We start from the raw sequence: 6,010 nt of genomic DNA, 5'->3' as shown, positions 1-6,010 counted from the left end.
ACCCCGGCCCCCCCCCCGGGATGCCCCCCCCAAAGTCCCCCACTCCAGCCAAGGTAAGACCTGGCAACCCTATTCCTTTCCCTTCCCTATGGAAGACTTCCTAGTTCCCAGAAATCACAGTATGTTGCAATAACTGAGTCAAGCAAAAAGGCTAACTGTGGTCTGTTCTCTTACCTAGAAACCTAGATTCCAAACCAGATTTAAATAGTGATTTGAAACCCTGATCTGCAGACAAAAAATTATGAGAATTTGTGTGTGTGTGTTCTCAATTTCAACAGCATGACATAATGTGGATTGCTAGGGACCAAAAAGTCAAGACTCATGTGAACAGAGAATAGAAGGCGCAAACCTTCTGGACTTCTAAGGTTTATTCTTGCTGCAACAAAGTATGGTTAGAATATAGTCAGTGAGTAAATCAAGAAGATCATCCACCTCTTTACGTTCAGCACCACTGTGCTTAACCTAACTATGGTGGTAAAGCCCTTAATGTTTATCTGGAGCTCCTCCACTTAAGAGTCAAGTCTGTGTGAGAAACATTCCACATCAGGCAGATAGGAGAAGCTGTCTTCTGTCCAACATGCTAACAATGAGGCTTGATTTTCATGTCTCATGTGGGAAACCTGAGGTGGCACAGACCCTGCATGAGGGCTGTACTGACTTCATTTAAGCATGTCTGAATCAGCTCCAAGGGCATACCTGAAAGGTATGTTTCTGAGATAGGAGAGACTCATTTATTTAGCATCTAAACTGAAGAGTGTTTGGAAGCTGTGCCTAATGCAGAATGCTGCAGCTAGACCATGGGCTCCCATGACACCACCATGGGCCCCCAGACATTAATTCCATCTGCCCTCCCATATGACCCTGATCCAAACCAAATATAATAACAAAGCAAACAAATAATTTGGCTTGCCGTTACCATGAATATATAGTAATAAAAGATTTGGCCTGTCTGTCCGTGTGTGTGTGTGTGTGTGTAAAGTGCCATCAAGTCACAGCTGACCTGGCATCCCCATGGGGTTTTCAAGGCAAGAAATGTTCAGAGATGGTTTGCCACTGCCTGGTTCTGCATCATAACCCTGGTATTCCTCAGAGGTCTACCATCCAAATACTAGCCAGGCCTGACCCTACTTAGCTTCCAAGATCTGATGAGATCAGGCTAGCCTGGGAATTTATTTATTTACTATATTTATATCCCACCTTTCTCTTCAATGGGGACCCAAAGTGGCTTACATCATTCTCCTCTCCTCCATTTTATCCTCCCAACAAACCTGTGACATAGGTTAGGCTGAGAGAGTGTAACTGGCCCACGTTTACCCAGCAAACTTCCATGGCAGAGTGGGGATTTGAACCTGGGTGTCCCAGATCCTAGTCTAACTCTTTAACCACTACAGCATATTGGCAGGCATAACTCATCTGAGAGTAAAGCTAGGAGACTCAAAATTGGCCACCAGCTTCAGGATAATGGTGAAAGTTCCATGGCCAAAATGGATAGGCATGGGAAAATCCTAGCCCAGGTGGGACAAACCGCCACCACATTGTGCTATTGGCAACTGAAGCTAAGAGTCTCTGTGGCAGGAATAACTCAGAAAATAATGCTACGTGTTTGAAAACTGGCCACTAACCCCAGAATGATGATGGAAGTTACAGTGCCAAAAATGAAGGGAAATGGAATACCTTGAACCAGGTTATTCTCACGACAGACAACATGTAATAAGAGAGCTTTTAAGCAACCTGTCATGTGTCTCTAATACTCAGATCCCCAGCCCACGCTCAGTCAGACCTACTTCACAAGGCTGTTGTGAAGATAAAATGCAAGACAGGAGAACAGTGCAGCTTTGGATCCCCACTGGGGGGAAAGACTGGGTATGGTACTTGTTATAAATCTAATTTTTAACAATATTAAAAATATTACATCATTTGTCATACAGCACAGTAGCCTTAACAAATGGCTATTAGATCTTTCAGTAGCACAATAATGATTAACAACCCAGTGCCTGAACTGGGAGTTGTAACTTATGTTGCACATGTATAACCACTAAAACAGATTAATGTTCCATTACCATGCATGTGAAGGTTGGAAGAGGGGAGAAACATCCTTTTACTACTTTGTTACATCATGGGGAAATATTAACTCTCCCCCACCCCTTCTGTTCATAATATTAACAAAGGCTGCTACTATACTATTCTTAAGTACATTCTGTTGCCAAGAAGGAGAGGGATGAGGTCTTGAGACCAAGAAGTGAAAATAAAGAGGGGGGGATGGAAAAATTAGGTGGAGAGAGACAGAAATGAATGAGAAAAGTGTGAAAAAGAGGGAGACATATTAAGGAAAGGAGAGGGAAAGGTTGTTTTATCTTGCTGCAACACCCTAACTACCTTTGCAAGACCTGGCTAAGCTGGGTACAAGGAAAGGAAGAGAGAAAAGCTAGAAAATGACCTTGGTTAGCAGGCAGCAGGCTGACAGTTAGTGCATCAGCCATCAACTGGAACTGCTTGTCCTGCTCCACTGTGGGACTAGTTCACTGCGGGACTAGTTGGTGGGTTTAGCATGATCTGTTAGGGAAGTCTGCTTCAGTCTTGGAGAACGGGAAGTCGAGCTGATAGCGGAGTGCCATTTTGTGGAGCTCAGACTTCCCTGCACTCCTAGTGGCTGCAGCCAGAGCTGCATTAAAAAGAAATGAAAAGATGTTTGGCTGGATGCAGCATGATGGTGGCTTCAAGGGCCCTCCAGCTGACTTGGGCTCCCTGAATTTTGTCCCCCCCCCCCGCCCCCCTCTGTTGGCGGCCCTGGATACTACAGCAATTACACTGGCTGCCAATCCACTCCCAAGCCCAATTCAAGGCACTGTTTTTGACCTTTAAAGCCCTACAAGGCTTAGGACTGGGAAATCTGAAGGACTGTCTTCTCCCATATGTTCCTGCCTGGGAATTAAGATCACATAGAGATTGCCCCATCAATCAAAGAAGCTTGTTTGGTGAGTACATGAGAAATGATCTTCTCAATAGCAGTCCCACAATTATGGAACAACCTCCCCAGGGAGATACACCCTGGCCCCCTCACTTTCAGTCTTTAGAAGGCAGTTGAAGATGGTTTTATTTAGGACCACATTTGGTTAAGTTTACCAGCAGTCCCAAGTTGTGATTTTAAATTTTGGGTTTTTAATGTTTTAATGCATTTTATGTGTTGTATGTGTTTTATCCATATCGTAAGCCACCTTGAGCTAACAAATGTTTTAAATAAATGATTAACTCAGACTGCTGGCCTACCCTGATCTCCTGTCCATATCTACAGCAGAAGGACCTTAAAGACTAACAAAATATATGGAAGTGCAGGGCTTTTTTTGTAGAAAAAGCCCAGCAGGAACTCATTAGCATAACAGGCCACACCCAACAGCTGAAACTTATTAGCATATTAGGCCACCAAATGACTCCCATGACCCATCTAGGCCCAGCGGCTCACTTCTCTTCAACAGCAGTCACTCTATAAAAGCTGGTGTGGTGTAGTGGTTAGAGTTTCAGACTAGGATCTGAGAGACCTACTGTTAAGTCCGTGCTTAACAAAGTAGTCAGAGAGTGATTTCAGAAAACTCAGGTTTATTCAGCTCTTCAATCGACTTCTTCTGACACGGTACAACTCCTCATAGCCCGAACAGCTTGTCCATTTCAGCTGCTCGGTATTTAAACATTCCGGGCTAATGTAGCCACACCTACTGTACATTAAACCAACCTATCAGGTTGTGTGCATGAACGACCAATCATAAGCGGTCCCGCTTACATACATTCAAATCTGATTGGCCACAATACTTTTCGGCGCGAATCCCTGCCGAAGCTAGAAGCTTAGCATGGCTTCTCTATGGGAGGATTCACATACCTCCTGGTGCATTCAGGGCAGCATCTGAATACATTACAAATCCCTCCCCCCTAAGCAAAAACAACTACGAACAATCATAATCACTTAGGTAGGAAGGTGCTCTTCTCGTTCTCTGAGACCTCCTAGGTGGACTAGGCTCAGGGCACATCTCCGTCAGTGGCACTTCGTTCGACTCTGGGACCGCAGAGTCAGGAACACTTCCATCCGTTACGTTCGGTTCGAGAGTAGGGGTCTGCCCTGCCTCTGGAACAGTGCTGGTGCCCTCAGGCCTGTCAGCACTCGCCTCCGGGGGAGGTCTCGGAAGGTCCTCGGGGTCTATTGACTCAGTTGGCAACGCGTTGGGTCGGTCAGTCGCCCACCGTTGCCTCAACTGGTCTATGTGCCTACGCCACTTGCGACCATCAGCAAGTCGTACCACATACATTCTGGACCCAACAGTTTCAACAATAGTGGCTGGGAGCCACAAGTGACCACTGGCATAATTTCTCGCATACACCTTGTCATCTTTCTCATATATGCGTACCTTCGTTTGTTCACTCTGCTGTGGTGGTTTAAGGTACTTCAGGTCCGGGTGCAACCTATCTAATACGGTTGCCAGCCTCCGGCCCATCAGCATTTCGGCCGGACTGCAGCCAGTTGCTGAACACGGGGTAACATGCTGTCTGAGCAAGAACGAAGCTAGCTTTACCCCCCAGTCACCATAAACCAATTTACTCAGTGCTTCTTTGGTGGTTCTTACCATTCTTTCCGCCTGGCCATTCGAAGCCGGGTGGAATGGGGCCGATGTAATCTGCCTGATTCCGTTATCAGCCAGAAATTTTTCAAACTCCATAGATGTAAATTGCGTCCCGTTATCACTGACCAATACATCGGGTATACCATGGGTCGCAAACAGGCGCCGCAGCACATTGATGACAGACCCGGAAGTGGTGGAATGCATGTGCGCAACCTCCAACCATTTCGTATACGCATCAACAATAATAAGGAACATTTGTCCCTGAACTGGCCCCGCAAAATCTAGGTGGAGCCTCGACCAAGGTTTTCCCGCCGACTCCCAACGCTGCGGAGTGGCGGTTGACGGCTCAGGCCTAGCCTGCTGACAGGGCTCACACACTCTGACCCAATCCTCGATTTCCGCATCAAGCCCGGGCCACCACACATAACCACGGGCCAGTGCCTTCATGTGGACCATGCCTGGATGGCCCTCATGGAGTGATTTCAGCACTTTTTGTCTGAGGCAGTGAGGCACCACCACCCGGTTTCCCCACAGTAAACAGCCCTTAGACACAGACAGCTCGTTTTGGCGCGCTTTGTACATGCGAAATTCCGGCTCCATAGCACCCATCGGCCACCCCCTCCAAACCCAGTTAAGAACTCTCGCAATTACACTGTCCTTAGCCGACGCAGCGGCAATGTCCTTGGAGGTGATGGGTGCTTGCGGCAGTTCTTCGATGGCCAACACAGAGGCCGTTGGTGCAGGGTCCAAATCTCGGCCGGGCAGCGGGCAACGACTTAATGCGTCCGCATGTCCGATGGCCTTGCCCGGCCGGTGCTCCAGGTCATAGTCATAGGCCGACAAAAACAAGGCCCAACGGAGCATTCTGGCAGACATTATGCTTGGGAGTTGCCGGTCCGGGGCAAAGATCCCAAGCAGCGGCTTGTGGTCCGTCACAAGTAGGAAATGTCTGCCATACAAGAAATCGTGGAATTTCTTTACTGCAGAAACGAGCGCCAGTCCCTCTTTATCGATCTGGGCATAGTTCTTTTCAGTTTCACTCAGTGACTTTGAATAAAACGCGACGGGGGCCTCCCGCCCGTCTTCCATTACATGACTTAATACCGCCCCCACCCCATAAGGAGAGGCATCTGCGGCCAAGACCAACAATTTCTGGTCATCGTAATGGGTCAACACCGCGTTTGATGATAACAACGACTTTACCCCTTCAAATGCCTTTTTTTGCTCAGCACCCCACCGCCATTTTGCGTCCTTGTGAAGGAGCGCATGCAAAGGTGCCGCCACGGACGCCTTGTGGGGAAGAAAGGCGTGATAAAAATTGAGCAGCCCGAGGAAGGCTTGCAGCTCTTTTTTATTCACGGGGCAAGGGGCATTTTTGATAGCTCTCACCTTCTCGTCTGTGG

The 6,010-nt window shown here is 47.6% G+C and overlaps 1 protein-coding gene across 1 annotated transcript in view; it reads right to left on the bottom strand.

Moving 5' to 3' along the window:
- Positions 1-6,010, bottom strand: part of CAMK2B (calcium/calmodulin-dependent protein kinase II beta) — a 133,938-nt gene that overhangs the window by 113,416 nt on the left and 14,512 nt on the right. The gene's annotated exons all lie outside the window — the stretch shown is intronic.

Source organism: Gekko japonicus, unplaced genomic scaffold (assembly GCF_001447785.1).
Source record: "Gekko japonicus isolate JY-2015 unplaced genomic scaffold, Gekko_japonicus_V1.1 scaffold795, whole genome shotgun sequence".
In the NCBI taxonomy this organism is placed as follows: Eukaryota; Metazoa; Chordata; class Lepidosauria; order Squamata; family Gekkonidae; genus Gekko; species Gekko japonicus.
Note: the sequence above shows the minus strand (reverse complement) of the source record. Positions and strands in the feature narration are given on the sequence as shown.